Source organism: Pygoscelis adeliae, unplaced genomic scaffold (genome assembly GCF_000699105.1).
Source record: "Pygoscelis adeliae isolate BGI_AS28 unplaced genomic scaffold, ASM69910v1 Scaffold67, whole genome shotgun sequence".
NCBI classification, from domain to species: Eukaryota; Metazoa; Chordata; class Aves; order Sphenisciformes; family Spheniscidae; genus Pygoscelis; species Pygoscelis adeliae.
The window spans coordinates 7,787,535-7,802,991 of NW_008825271.1; the positions used below are offsets into that span (position 1 = coordinate 7,787,535).

At 41.9% G+C, this 15,457-nt stretch overlaps 1 protein-coding gene across 4 annotated transcripts in view; it reads left to right on the forward strand.

Moving 5' to 3' along the window:
* Positions 1-6,200: 6,200 nt before the first annotated feature.
* MITF (microphthalmia-associated transcription factor) overlaps positions 6,201-15,457 on the forward strand; it is a 70,219-nt gene continuing 60,962 nt past the window's right edge. For 2 of the 4 annotated variants that reach the window (XM_009329816.1, XM_009329817.1), the window contains exon 1: positions 6,202-6,260. The gene's annotated coding sequence lies outside the window, so the exon portion shown is untranslated. Of the gene's footprint in view, positions 6,261-15,457 lie in introns of all 4 variants that reach the window. The other 2 variants (XM_009329815.1, XM_009329818.1) reach the window with 2 other exon arrangements.

Genomic DNA, 15,457 nt, shown 5'->3' on the forward strand with positions numbered 1-15,457 from the left:
TCCCTTTCTTCTGCTTGGGTTTTAGGGAGCCGTCAGCAGCTTGCCAGTGGAGTTTGACTATGGGGCTGCTCTGGGTCCATGTCACTGCTATTACTCCCACCGCTATACCAATAGCTGTATTTATATTTGCAGTATCATCAGCTACAGGCCTTTCTATTTTAAGTATCCCTGGCATGCTGTAGCCTTTCCAGAACATGATTTGCACTCTTAGGGAAAATGAAAGATGCATCCAACAGAAAGCAGCAAGCTTGCAAAAGTTTGGATGTACATCAAGTTTCCTTGAGGAGTACCTTAAGAGAAATGACGGCTGGTTGTGAATTGTGACTGCTAGAAGATTTCTATCACTTACAGAAAACTAACGAGGAGAGATTCTGACTGATTCTGCTTAATTTTTTCCAATGCATGTACATTGGTAAAGTACTTCTGTTTTCAATGCTGAATAGCTATTAACTCAAAGCCTTAAATGCAGTGTGTCAGTAACATGGAGTTGTCACTGACAGTAGTGTTTGGTAAAGAAGATGCTCTGCCATGCTCCTCCAACCTATAATCTTTTCCTAAACTTGCTTAAAGGTAATAAAAAGTGATCTTGGGCACTGGCACTGTTGCAGAATAGCAGTATGCTAAACAACCTCTCTGTGTGTGTGTGCATGTGTTGGATTTAAGCAAGAAAAATGCTGAGGGCTGACTCACCAGAATGCTGTTTCGGGGGAAGGAGGGGGGGCTCAGCTCCTCACTGTTCCCTTACAATCAGATTTGATCCGTTAGTATTTTAAGAAGGCAATTAGGGAAATTTGCCATCTCCACATGGCGTTCTGTGCTGGGCATGCTCGACGGGGAGAGGAGAATGTATGTAAGGGTTCAGTGATTTCTTGTTGGCTCAGCTAACTGAATTTTAGTAGTTGTCAACGTTATTAAAAGCTTACATGATATCTCTATTTAATTCTGTTAAAAGAGTTTGGCTAGTAGGAACATTCAACCTCTGAATTTCTTAAAATTACAGTAGGTCAACAGACAAACTTAACTTATAAGATTAATAAAGAATGTATCAACAAGGGCCCTGTGAGTGAATGACTTGTGTGGAGCCTGTGTAGCAATACATGCAGAGAGCAGTTATTGAAGAGTAGCAAGAGTCTTGTTGCAGCTATAAATGTTCTTGTATATCTTTCCAAGGGATGATACAGTGCCTGGGCCACATCGTTCTTGATCCCATCTGCCACGGCTGAAACCTTTCTAACCTGGATGAATAAAATATGTTTAAGTATATGATAAGTAATTTAAGAGACAAAGACTAAACTTCAGTGTTTCTGGACCAAAAATAATTTGGGTTGGAAGGGACCCCCAAAGGTCATTTGGTCCAGCCCCTTGGCTCAATGTCCAAGTTCAAAGTTGGGCAAGGCTCTAAGCAGCCTTGTCTAGTCAAGCTTTGCTTATCTCCCAAGGATCACTAATGAAAATGTCAAACAGTGTTGGTCCCAGTGTTGACCCCCCCAAGGATGGCTACTGTTAACCAGCCCATCCAGTGTGGGTTGACCTGCTGACCACTGCCTGTAGAGCCAGGCGGTCTGTCCAGATTTCCTTGCATCTTGTAGGCATGTAAACAGCGACCACTGCTCTCTGGTTCTGTCTGCTGAGCCAGCCATCTCACCGTAGAAGGCAGTCAGTTTGGTGAGGTACCGTTTGCCTGGCATGGGAGCCATCCCATTGCCTCTGCCCAATCCCGGTGTAGATTGCACAGGTGTCTGACCCATTTGCTTTGCCTTCTTACTAGCAGCCCCAGACCTAAATGATCTTTGCAGTGAGCAGCCAGTCAAGAACCAAGGCAGAGTGGAGGACCATTGATTTCTAATGTATTTTCTTTTTGTCAGAGGGCTTAGCAATGTTTATGTTTGCAGAATGACCTTTAAAGACCAGGGCTGTGGGGCTGTTGGCTTTCTTTCCAGCTGCCGGCGCCGGGCACTTCCCAATGCATTTCACTACCTGGATGTTCCAGGTTTCAGAACGGTCTCAGCTGTACTGATAGGTACATTGAGGGTGGGAAGAGTGTGTTTCCTATTGAAGAAATTAATTGCTGGTAACTTTCCACATTCTTCATTCTCAGTTTTGTCACTGAATATTTTCCAGGACCCATTTTTTCCAGTAACTGTTTTGGCTGGAAAAACTATAGGCTGGTTTTTGGTGCAGTCCAGTCTGGAGCAGCTAATATTAAGAGGAAGAACTCATTTGCATTGTCAGAACTTGTGGATGATTAAGTTTTCAGTAACAGAGAATTTTTTTTTTCTTAAGTGCTAAGAAAATATGTGTATGTACAAAAGCTGTGTTGGAGTGCATGGAGATTAAGCCAGCTATAAATAGTATCTTCTGTGACCCTGCTGGAATTTTCTTTAAGCTTGGAAACACTGAAGTGTGTGTTTTGTCAGATTTGAATCATGAACCCTGAAGAAGAGCTAATGAGTTCTTATTTCTCACCCCTAATCTTCAAATAGAGCGTTCTTCATACGAACAGCAGATCAGTCTGAAACTGTAGCTCAGGCCTCCGTTGCCTTATTTAACTTTTTACTTGCTTTGTTCATTGTGATGTGTTTTTCTGCTCCAGTTGATGTGTTTATGAAAATAATCAATTTCAACCCATATTATCAAACCCGTGCAAGCTGTGCAATTGTTGCTGTAGCTGACAGTTTACAAAGTCTACTTTATTTCCTGTTGTACTTAAAAACAAGCTTCTCCTCTTGTAATTCTTAGCCTCATGAAACGCATGGCTTTCTCTGTTATTTTGTCTAGTTTTCCTGGCAGCTTAATGAAGAGGTGTAGCTGGGACTAAATGATCAACTCTTGGGACAAAAGCCATGTTGTCTTCTACTTGTCCTGGTGGATCTGGTTGTAAGTGATCGGTGGCAAAGGACTTGTTTGCTTTTGGGGCTGAGATTTGGTTCTGGGCTTTAAAAGTGTTCCTTGGCTGTGCTGCACCTGAATCAGCTGGGGTGCAATTAACATAACCGTTAATTATGTTTCACCAACAAAACAATAAAAAATGATTAACCCCCCCCAGTTTGGTGAAATGGAAATGTTTTGTAGGAATACATCAACATTGACATTTTTGGTAGGAAGCAATCGGAATGCTTTGCACGTCCTTTTTGGATGCAGAATTTCTTTCAGCATATATTAGTATTTAAGCTATAATAGATGTTTTGGTAATCAGTTGAATCCTTGCTTCAAAAATCTTTTCTTTAAATTTGTCTTCTGTTTCTATGTAGAACAGAATTGTAAAAAATAAATTCCAGTGCTTGACTAGCTCTTGTTTGGCATGAAGTCGTAGAGCACTTAAAATTCCTCATACAACAGCTTCAATTGCTTGCTAATCTTGCCTGAAGATTGGCTGAGAATGTCAGCTCCGTTCTCCTATTGCTTATTTTCAGTAGCATAGACAGCAAATGCTTGGAGAAAATGTACTAGGAGTATTTACTGTAGAATGTGGGTGTAAGGGTATGGGAACCCTTGCCTAGAGGTCAAACTGTTGACATTTGTGTTGTTGGCTATTGATCTGTATCGCTAGTCTGACAGATCTATAAGCTTTTGTAGAATGAGTTAATAATTTCTTGGTGCAGTGCAAAAATCAACAAGCAGTTGACCCGAGCCCCTGAACACGACCCCTGTGGAAGGAGATGGTGTGCGATGCTGTTCCCAGCGCTGCTGCCCTGCTCCATGGAGCCTTCCTCGATGAACTTGCACAAAGACTGACCGATAGCCGTGCTTTCCTCTTTCCTTTCTACGTTGTGTTGAGCTTTGATGAATGTGTTAGTACTCATGTTGTTGGCTGTTCCCTTTTTTAGAAACAAATCTTAACCTGCAGTAACTCCTATATCCACAGTGAGTAATGGAGAAATCATTGCTCGTTAATGATTCACTTACAGGTTCCTGTATTGCTGTTGCTGGGTCACTTGTGTTGCTGTTATCTACAGAAGTATTGCTCAGACGAGCACTTAGACCTGATTTTCATAGTTTCAGTAGGGTTATTGTGATGACTGGGTGGCGGGTGTCTGCCTTTGGTTACTGGTCACCTAGTCCAAAGTATATCACCCCAGAGCTGGTCCCAGTGATGCTCTCAGCAGGCTTGTAGAAATTCTGTGCCTTTGAACCTTGCAACCACAATAGTGTTGGTGCTACTTAAAGACCACTTTCAACAGTTATTTTTTGTTGGTTTGCAAAAGCTGTGTTTGGCTATTTGCTTAAAGACTAACTCACGATTTACCTGTCCTGCTGTACACGAAAAAGATTAAATATAAAACTTTGCTTTTCCATTTTGAAACTTACTTTCAGGTAAAGTTCTCATTACAGCCTCTCCAAAGTGTTTGCTTTCTGCATGCATGCTTGGTGATCCGCTTTTTTTGGGAAGCGCGTGTGCTTTGCTGTCACAGTTATCGGAATGGTGCATCTCATAAATGAGCAAAAGCAAACTTCAACTCCTAAGTAACTCAGCTGCAGAAACAGAGTCCTGAAAGAGATGCCTGGGGTCACCGAGTCCAGTCCTTTGTCTTTGTCGTGCCTGTCATATCCTCCCTAGGCTGATTGAGTTACGCAGACAAAGCTTGCCTAATAATTCAGCTTCCTATTTTGTAACAGTCATTATTGTAAGCTGTTTCATGGTGCCATTGTTCAAATAAGCTTAAAAAAAAAGAAAAAAAAAAAAAGGCTCGCACAAGAACAAGAGGATGCTTGCGCTGCTTCTGGCTTGGTTACTTCCTGTGGAAAAAAAACACTCGCCATGCAGTGCTTGGGAGTATTCAGCAACAATCAACCCAATAATATAAATTAATAAGTTGAAAAGCACTGGAAGCCTCAGGTTGTTAACAGTATGAAAACGCTGTGGCCTGACTTTTAAACATGCAATATATCTTTTTTTTTTTTTTTTTTTTCCCCCTTATGTTCCAGCATGGGTGGCCAAAGCCCAGCGGCTCTGACTTGTTTCCTAGGAACATCGTGCAGGCTAACGGAGGCCCTGGGCTTGGCGGTGCTACAGTTCGATCCAAGATCAGCGTGAAAACCTGCACGCCAGGCCAGGGAAGCTGAGAGGCACAGCCTCTGCTCGGCCACGGGTGCGAGCCTGGGCGGTGGGAGGAGTAGGAGGTTATGGCAGATCCTGTGCCGAAGGGGGTGTGTAGCGTAAGGCTCCGTCAGGTAGAAGCATGGCAAACTTTCTGATAAAAAGGGGTGATCTGCAAAGCAGTTATTTTTGCTGCTTTTAGGAGTTCCTGTAATTGATTTGATTCTAAGGAGAAAAATCAGAATTTTTTTAACAAAAGTATTTTTTGTGGTTGGTTTTTTTTTTGGGGGGTGGTGGTGGTGGGGGGGTGTTTGTTTGTTTTTTTTTCCCCCTTACCAGAGGTGAACCAGTTTGGTGTTTGTCCAAGGGAAGGCTTTCTTGTCATCATTCTCCCACTGTCATTTCACAGCAATGGCTTCATACCCTCTCCATTTTCTTCCTCTCGTGTTGCCCTTCTCCACTTTCTCTTCCCCGCACTCTGCCCTTTCCCTCCCGTCCCGCCTGTTTGCTCCTGGAGCGGAGTCGGAGCTGGTGGCGGCGTGCCGGTGTGCTGGTGGGGAGCCGGGGGCTCAGCCTGCCAAAGCACCTTTGCCTTTCTGAATTCGTAAGGTCCGGGATGTCGCATACCAGAGAGCTCAGATCTGCATTTGGGTTTAAGTTTGTGCAAAAAGTGGGAACGTCTCTGTTCAGATTTTTTTTTTTTAATTGAACTCTTAATAGCTAAAGTGAAGGAGCACAAAACCTGATTGTTTTTATTTTTTTGCAAGGGATACCCCTTCAACAACCCTGAGATTGCTCCGCATTGTGTTGATCCACATAAATTGTTCGAGAGACCTGGGCCTAAGCTCGTATGGGAAACGGCACTGGATCAATGAAAGAAAACATTCAGCAATGTGCATTTTATACAAGCATTTAAACTTTTTTTTGGGTTTTGTTTAGTAATAAAAGGAACAAAGCTATTATTAGTGACCATGGGCTTGGGAGTTTGCTAAAGCAGCAATAGTTACTCATCTGTTTTCATTTGCAGAAGTATTCTAACAAAGGCAGCCACAAATGCAGCAGCGGGGTTAGGAGGTGGATGGTAGGAGTGGAAGTGCAGTTTCTGGAAGCCGGTGCTTACTAAGACCTTTCTGTCTAGTCTTGGTTTTGTGGCCATCAGGAGCACAGTTCCCGGTGAGCTCTTGCCTTGCTGGATCGAAAAGAGAAAGAATGAATCCCCTGGGTAAGTTCTCGGTCCTTTTTTTTTTTCTCTAAGCTGCAGCAGAGTTGTACAGAGCAATTGTCACTTCTGGTGCCAGCACGGGGTTGCGTTTGCACATCAGCTCCTGCAGCTGGCTTGCAGGAGTTGGAGAACAAGCAGTGTTGCAGGATTATTTTTTTTTTTTTTTCCTGCCCCTTCCCCTCCTGGCCCAGGTAGGAATTAAATTAAGACATTATCTGACTTCCAACAACAAAAAACCCAAACCCACGCAGGGTGGTAAATATTTCCTCGCTTGTTTCTTTTTCTTCTATGAAACAGTCTAACAAGCATGCACAAGACCTTTGTGTGTGCTTTAATGTTCAGCCAGCTGGTTCATGGTTCGCTCTGTTGCAAACACCGTGGACTGCAGAACTGATGCTGTATGCGGTGGGGTCGGCGCTGCCTTGCGATTACCGTTCCGGTGCAGTTTCCTCAGATGCAGTAAGAGCAGACGAGTTTTCAGCTGAAAATGCTGTGGTCAAATACTGTCTGTGCCAAAAGACCATTGGTCCATGGGAAGTAAGGATGAAATACTCCTATTGATTTCCTTGGGTTTGGGACCATGTCCCAGCTAAATTTGGCTATGATGCACTGAATGTATGCTTGAATTTAATGTTGTAATTAAATGCTTAGTGAAAGTTTGCTGTCTAATAATCTCATTAAAACTAGCCTCTTTTTCTCCCCAATCCTGTAGCAGTTAAGAGTCTGACCTTGCAATTTGAGTTTAAATCCTGAGGCTACTAGGACAAGTACTGTGAGAAATATCTTGAGTAAGTAACAAACTTTCTGAAGTAACTTTCAGAAATTGCTGTTTGCTTAGATGTCTGTGGACTGAAGATAGGGACTTAAAACCATGGAAACGCAGAAGACCTAAATGGAAAGCAAGGATGGAGAAGGAGAACTCGTGTTTCTGCATAGAGATCTGGTGGGGCGGCTGAGCCACCGTGTAGAAAGTTCCAAGTATTCTTCTAGTGTCTGAAATGATAGTGTCTCTGGTTTTTAGAAAACAGATAGGCAAGGGAGGAATAATTGGGCTGCTTTATCGGGCTGCTTACAGAAACTTGAAATTTAGCATGATAGTTGAATAAAAGGTCTTATCTGTATTTGCGATTGTTAATGGTCAGAAACTCCCATTTAAGAGTACAGATTAGGTAATTTGTGTTTCACTTTTAATAAAATTATTAAATATATCTTTTTCCTGGATTTTATACAAACATTTTCTCAAAAAGCATACCTTCTCTCTTTGCTACGTGAAATAATATTTTGCTTCCAAATGCCAAGCTTTTGGGAGTAGACTGATAGAATAGGAAAAATGTTGCACTTGGTGATATATTTACACAGGACGTTTAGCGGGGCTCTTTTGATTTGTAGGAGTGGGTGTTTTTAATTTGTAATCTTCCATATTTTTTTTTAATAAAGGTTTTGCAAGCTCAATAAAATATGTAGACATAAAAGTTTGAAATGACCTGGCACTAAAGGGAACAAAGAAACCTTCACACTCTTGAAACGGGATTCTGCGCACAGAACTTCAGTTTGCTTGGTTTTCCTCCGTGGCAAACAAATTTTTGCAGTTTACTTTGGCAGTAATTCATACCACCATTATGTTACATAGGAATGGAAGGATGTTTCCAAGCAGCATGTTGTTTTATTGCTATGCAGAAATGCAGTTTTAAATCTATTTTCTGTAGGTACTTTTTTTTTTTAAATTTCCTTGTCTTCTTTCCGTGCTTCTGTAGGTTCCCAACCACATTGGAAATAGTTATATTCATCTTTTTAATTGGAGTGAGGGTAGTATATGATTTGGCAATTCTGGCTTGAAGTTCACTGTTTAAATTTTTACGCATGTGAAATGTTAACCAATACAAAAATGCATGCAGGGTGGGTCCCACCTTGTATTTGCTTTATTTGCTATATTTGATTTATTCATTCCAAAGAATTACATAGCATTTAATCTCAAATGAAAAATTATAAAGATGGACTTCGGTATAGAAAACCTTAGCAATTTTCTGCCAAGATCAATTTTTGTTTTGCTGCTCTAGTTGTGATGGAAAACATTATTACAGAAAAGCTCTTGGCTATTGCTTCTTGGAGGGTGGTACTTGGACAGTTGATAAAATGATGCCGCTGTTGAATAATGCAGTGAGAAAACGATAAATCAGTTAGAAACCAGGTTTTTAAGCTGCTGCAGCTAAATCTAGAACATAACTGGCCAATTTCAAACCAAACTGACTTCTTCAGGTTTTCTGGAGCGTGGTCTCTATGTACCGGTTACCCCAAGGTTTAGGGTGTACCTTTTTCTTCAGGGGGGAGAGCATCAGCACAGGAGAACGCTGTTGGAAAATGGGTCTTATCCATGAGTTATCCCTGTAGTAATCTGTCCTTACAGTAATACGTTAGGAGTTGCCATGGTTTAGTGAGTGGTTTGGAGATTTTTGTGGCTTGGTTTCGTTTTGAGGACACTACTCTCAGCTTATTTTCCTTAGGCTGTGTTGGAAGCGCTGTGGTCTTCTAGAGGTGAATCGGACCATTCCTACCAACTTCAGTCTGTTACTTCCACGTGGGCATGGAGAGGGCTTTTCACCCTCTCAGACTACCATCTTCTGCATTCGCTGGAATTGCAGTAGCCCTTTAATAACCTTTTTTATGGCAGTATATTGAGGCTTTCCTTAAACAAGGAAGGATACAACTTACCTGAAGTAGTAACAGTAACACGGTTTTATTGCTTGTAAGACCACGGGTATCAAGGTGCCTCCCTTGCTGGCACTTGCTAATGTTTCATCTGCAATCCTTTTCCAGGCCACTAAGGTACCAAGGTCTTGGACCTGTTTGAAAACCAAACCTCTTTGGCCTGGGAACTGCATTGTTCTGGCTGATTTTGCAATCCCCAATTTACCTGGTGCCGGTTTTGCGGAGGCGTGTTGTGGGATGGGTGGTGAAATTTGATTTTTTTTTTTTTTTTTTTTTTTTTTTGCCTAGGGCTTTTTTTGCTCTTGTTTCAGGGAATTTTTGAATCCCATTCTGGAAAGATTTAATTGCTGGCTTCTTAGTAGTACTAAACACTTGTTGGATTTTTAAAAACTTGTATGTAAGCATTGAAATATTAAAGACTTCAGTTTCAAACAACTTGTATATGGACTTAATAATTAGAACATATTACCTAATGCATTTGATCTGCTTTATTATTTTTCTATGTAACATTTGCAGCTTAACGTTGTGTATTTTGTAGATTGTCTCTGCTTTCCCCCAGTTATTTTTAAAAAACACTTTTAGCAGCATGAGCTAACGTAAGTGTCTTTAGAAAGTGCTTGCTCTGCCAGACAGGAGGATGTTTTTCAGGTTGCATACTTTTGGTTTTGTGTACTTAATTATTACATTTTTCAGAATAAATTAGACTGCATTAAAAGGGCACCAGAGGCCGAAGTTCTCTTTTTCCCAGGCTGGAAATAACATGGCCAGTGAAGGTGTTTTCACTCTGCTCCACTTTTGAACTTCAGTGGAAATTTTGGATGGCAAGTCCACGATGTTGAACAGTAACGTGATGCAAAGGGTTTGGGTTTTTTACGCTGGTGTAATGGACTGAAAGGGTGGTTCTCTGCTAAACTTGTGAGTAGGTGTTGCAAGAGCCTGGCAGGTTCACCTTCAGTTGTGTCTTGTGTTGCTTGTCAATGCTGGGTAGGCTAATGAAAGACACATGGCTGTTGGCTGCAGAGGATGGATGATATTGGGATTTAGAGATGTGGTTTCAAGTCCTGTCTTTACTGCCCAGGCTGTGTGTCCCCACGTAAGTCCCCTAAGAGGCGCTGCTCAAAATCCTTGTGTTGAAAGTCATGACGGGTGATGGCATCTTTGTCAGGTGATGTGTGGCTGTTGGACCCTTCAGCTGCTGTCTTGTCTTTGAATGGTGTCCCTCTTAAATCTGCTCTGGATTAAATCTCTTTCTCTGTGTGCCTTCTGTCTACTTCAAGTTGTCTCTTTTCGTAGTAGGTATTTCTTGTTTTCATGTTTGTGTTGGGGGGGACCACTAATCTGTGGGTTATCAGTTTTTGATTGGGAGAGGAAGGGCAGGTGAGCTTGTATAGGTTAGCCCATATGGCCTGGTAGTTTAAAGCATGAGAGCTCCAGCTTTCCAGGATGGCAGAAAGTGGTGGGCAAATGAATGTGTGGTGTTAAGACTCTTGAAGGTAAATTGGCTTAGTTCTTGCAAAGCAAACTGCCTGGAAGGGACTGCGAGTTTTCTTCCTCTATCAAAGTCTGCTGTAAGTTATATTCATGTTATAAACATGTTGACCTGAAAAAAATAATTAAATTGACTGACCAGTTTTGGCTGTCCAGTGTGGACTGTTAGAGGTACCCTGGGGCTGGTCAGGAAGGCATTGCCTGGAAACCAGGGGAGGCCTTCTAGGAGAAGAAAGTATGGTAGGTGTGCCTCTTATTTATTTTCCTATTTTTATTTTGTTCCTCAACTGAATGAAGAAGCAAATACTTTTGCTCAAAACTTGAACATTTGATTTAGGTAAAACTTCTTGATGCTGACTCTGTGGGCCAGTTAAACTGAATAACGTGGTGTGGTCAATGGAAAGAAAATAGGGACGGAGGCTGATCGTTCTGGTGTGAATGAATAACAGCTTCTCCTTTTCATCACCTGCTCCCACAGTTTTCTAACTCTAGCTTTCTTTTTGCGCTATTATGTCAGTTATTTGCACTGCTTGATGGGAGTTTTTGCCTATTTAAGAAATACTGACTTGGAGGAACTTTTGCATTACAAAAATGACCTTTATTTGGAGCCTATTTTCAGACCTTTTCCTAATGTTAGTACTTGAAATTAGTCTTACCCATTGATTTATTCCATTTGAACGTGTGGCTGCCCCAAATTAAGGAGGCACTGGACCCCTCTGGTCTCTGCATGGTTCAGTGCAGGAATCTGGGGAATAGTGTAGCGGCCAGACACAAAAGGTGGAGTCAGTTAAACTGTAGTCACTTACTTGCAAAGTGGTGACATAGGCACTCAAGGTATTTCTAAATTAGTTAGAAAGGAGAGGTTGCGTTTTTTAGGTGTTATTTACTGCTTCAGTTCAACACTTCTGAACTCTGGCTCACTCAGCTGGGCTAACAAAGGAGAGGATAACGGGCAATGGTGTCCTCGAAGGTGGGGGAGAGAGGACTTCCAAGAAACTGCAGTACAGTGACTTCTGACACTCGCTTTCCAGCCGACCCAGCGTGCCAGATGATATGAGGAATGTTTCATTAGGGTCTGGACGGGCTGGTAGCTTTAGAGAAGCATCTTTGTTTTGGTGGGACCTGCTGAGAAGCCTGTTCAAGCTAGCGTGCTCACCGTCCAGAAGGATTGCGTTTGGCCATGCTGATGTATGCGAAGGCAACAGCTCCTGTTTTGTGCAGTACTATATTCTAGTGCTACTTCAGATCTGTATGCTCTGCCGAAGAGTTTGCTTTGTCCTGCATCTGTCCCGTTGGAGCCTTTGGCTGGAGGGCATCTTCTGTGGCCTGTAATTCGTTGCTGGCTGCTTTGTTCCACAATGACCTACTTTGATTAGGCAACGAGTCTTTATCTGAATAGAGGCGAGTTGTTCCTTCGCCAGTCCTCCAGTTGGAAACTGTTTTGGGACTGGATTTCTCAGAATGAGACTGTTGGTACCAAACTAATCTTGTTCATAGCTGGTTTATATCACTTGGTGAAATGCCAGCGTTGTTCTCTCCTGGGTGTTTGTTTATCTGCTGTATTTATAGACAGCAACACTCATCCCTGTCAACCTCCATTTTGAGAGATTAAAATGCCAAACTTTTCTTTAGCTTCCCTCTGTAAAGTGGGCTCTTGTTTCTCTTGTCACTTCAATTTCAGCTCCGTGTTCTTGAGCAGAGGTGCCCAGGCAGGAGCCCTTGCCCACAAGGTCTTACACAGATCTCTTGTACTACTGACACTAGTGCTTCTCTATCCTCTCTGGTATTACCTTATCTGATACAGCCTGAGGCTGCTGCTTTTTACACTTGTGTTGCAGTGCTGGCCACTTGTGACATTAGGAGTGACTCGTTCCCCTGGGCTCCTCTCTGTCCCATTGAGTTTAATTTCGTTATAAAAATACTGATGATGGACCATATCCTGTTGTGCTTTGAAAGATCCTAATGGAGTTGTGGCAGCTCACCAGAAGGATGAGCTGTTTCTCCTGAACTGTGTTCTGAAACAATACAGACCAAATCCAGCAGATACAAGTCAAGGGGAATTTTCCTCTGATCAATGAGTTGTTTCCCAGAAGTGTCAACGGATCCAAGCCTGGAGCCTCTTAGCAGAGGCATGAGGTACAGATGTTTCAAGTTACTAGAGAGGAGATTGAAGAGCTTATGGTGAAAGAAAATAAGTGGGAATATAAAGAGGGATGCAGGAAAGCCAGCGAGCAATTCAGGTGTGTAATCTGGTAATAAGCTTAAGTGCTGTCCCTCTTGAAGGGGAGAAAAATCAAGGTAATTTTAGTGTGGTGTGAACTCAAGGCAGTGCCTCATGGCCATAGTAAGGGCTGGTAGAAGTTGCAACATGATTTGGGATTTGGAGTTGTTGAAATCTTTGATTCTTTGAAAATGACAAAACAGTGCTCGAATGAGAGATTAATTGGGGGCGGGAGGCGAACAGGACCAGGGAGGGTACGGTGAGAGCCCAGATGCCCGCTTGGTACCATGCCATTCCTGAAGCAGTTGTGTGCACTCTGTTTATCCGGAGTGAGGTCGGCGTTTCACCCTTCGCCTCTTTACCCTTTTTTATCCCTAACGCGGTGCAGTGCCAGCCAGCAGGCTGGGGAAGCAGGGGACAAAGCTCCATCTAGTGTATAAAGGGAGATGTCTAGGAGCTAGCAAAATAAGAAGAAATCCTGCAGAAGATGGCTTTCCCTAGTCCAGGCACGGGGCTTGTGTTTTTTGTGTTGCGGTGGTTTTTTGTTGGGTTTTTTTTTTTTGATAACTTGTGAATAGGACTGCAAACACTTTGACTGTGTTAATTGAATAACATTGGCATTCTGACAAGTAATGCTCATTTTCTGTACCCGGGAGCATGTAGAGGTTAATACTGGCTTTAATACAATTTTAAGTAGTCTATGATGTCAATTCTAGACAAAACCAAATATATGTTCTTCTATTAAGATTAGGAATTGTATAGCCAGGTTATAGCTCTGTGAAGAGAAGGGACACAGAAGTTTAACGATATATAAGGTTCACACTTTTAAGATAAAGTATCTTTTGATTTCTTTCTGACTGATTTGTGCAATCTTAAACTACAGTAAGTGGTAGATAATGCACATATAAATGGACAAGACATTTTATTACCTGCTTTAAAAAACAAAACAAGAATAACAAATCATCTTGTTTGTTCTGGAGATTGCTAAAAATAGATAATTTTTTTTTTTTTTTTTTTCCTCCTGAGTACTTGGAAAACCCATTGCAGATGCAGCAGCCTCTCAAAAGGGATGGGAAAAATATTTTCAGTGTATTAGACACATATTGGCAACTCAATATCAGGCAGCTACTAAATTTCTGAATTCAGCCAATGGTTGTATGGCAAAAACAGGCTACTACGATTTAATCCAGACTTTTTCTGTGGATAATGAGGGAAACATTCTTTGTTTTTCCTTAATCCACCTATGATGTCCCATTCTCATCCAAAAATATGCTGCGTGTCCTCATACCTGTAGTACCTCTTCTACAGTTCAGTGCCAAATACCACTTGGTAGAATTTGTCCCTGCCTGCAGTAGTAGCTCTTTGAAATCTGTGGGAAATTGGGATCAAGCACCTGCATGGGTTTTTGTTGGTGTTTTGGGGCTTTTCATAGTTTCCAGCATACTAGGAACGTTGGGGATTCTTCCTGCTGGAGGAGGATCAGGAGGAATAGCAGAAGGCGAGTGAAGAGAAGGTGAAGTTTGCATCCAAAGTGGTAGGTCGAGGTGAGGAGATGGTTTCTAGTGCTAACCTTTCTCAACTGAGAAGCTAAAGAAACGGGAGGGTCATTTTGCTCCCAGCAGCATGTTTGCCAAGCATTTGTTTTGCAGAAACGTGCAGCTGCTAGCAAATCCAGGCTGAGAGTTGTTATAGTACGGCTTTTTAGGGACAGCCATACTGTCGGCTGCTGGGCTCCAGCAAGTCTGGAACTGTACATCATTTCCAGGTGACTTTGCTGCAAGTTTATAAACCTGGTTGAGTAATGTAGCACTGTCTAGTCGTCTGCTGTAGCCTAAAATAACAGAAGGTGTGAATTGCTGTTCCACAGTAATGGTGGGTGCTCCCGCAGGTACTTTGCCAAGGTCACGAATGCTAAATAAACCAGCTTAAACAAAACCCTGTTGCGAGAATTCATGATTAACTGTAGTCTTTGCAGGATTTACTGGTTATAAACTAAGCGCCTGCTTTTTTTTTTTTTTTCCCTAGTAACTAAGGCAGATGTGAATTTCAAGTCCAGTGAAACATTTTTTTTGGCTCTTGCCTCTATTTACATGATTCAGGAGTTTGCAGTAGTTCCACAACAAATATAGCTTTGAACAGAAATAGCTATTCAAGTGCTATGCTTCTGGCAGTGCAGAAGAGATTAAGAGGGTCTAACAAAAAGGCTTGTAAATATTTTTGTGTTGGCTGCTTTTTGGTTGTGTCCGTACTGCCCCCTCCCTCCCCCCCCCAATAAACCAATAGCTGTAATGTATTTTGAAAAGTATGAAGTGGTATTCCTGCAGCAAGTTATGTAGACAGCATGTCTCAGTTGTCATGAAACAGTGCAAAACATGGTGCATGCTGAATAGTTTTACTTCAAAATAGGCTTTTTCTAGAACTGCAGTGGCTGTATTAATTTTTAAGAATTTATTTGGTTACATAAAGTTGTTTCTGAGGATTTTTCCTGATGGCTCTTCTTTGAGAAGAGCTTATGCTTTTTAGAAGCAACATCAGACAGATGTGGGACAGAAGGGTGATGGCAAAATGAAATTAAGCAGGGCTGTATTTGAGTTGTTAGGACTTACGAATAGATTGAGGAGGATCTTTTTGTATATATTTTGACGCTTTGAAATCAGAAAGTGTAAATGTTGCTTGCATGTTCTTATTTTGAATGAGACTTCATTCTGTATCATGTTTTTGATTTGTTATTTCTTTTATTTACATGTGACCCTAAGTTTAAGTAATTATTTTCCTCTTTCCC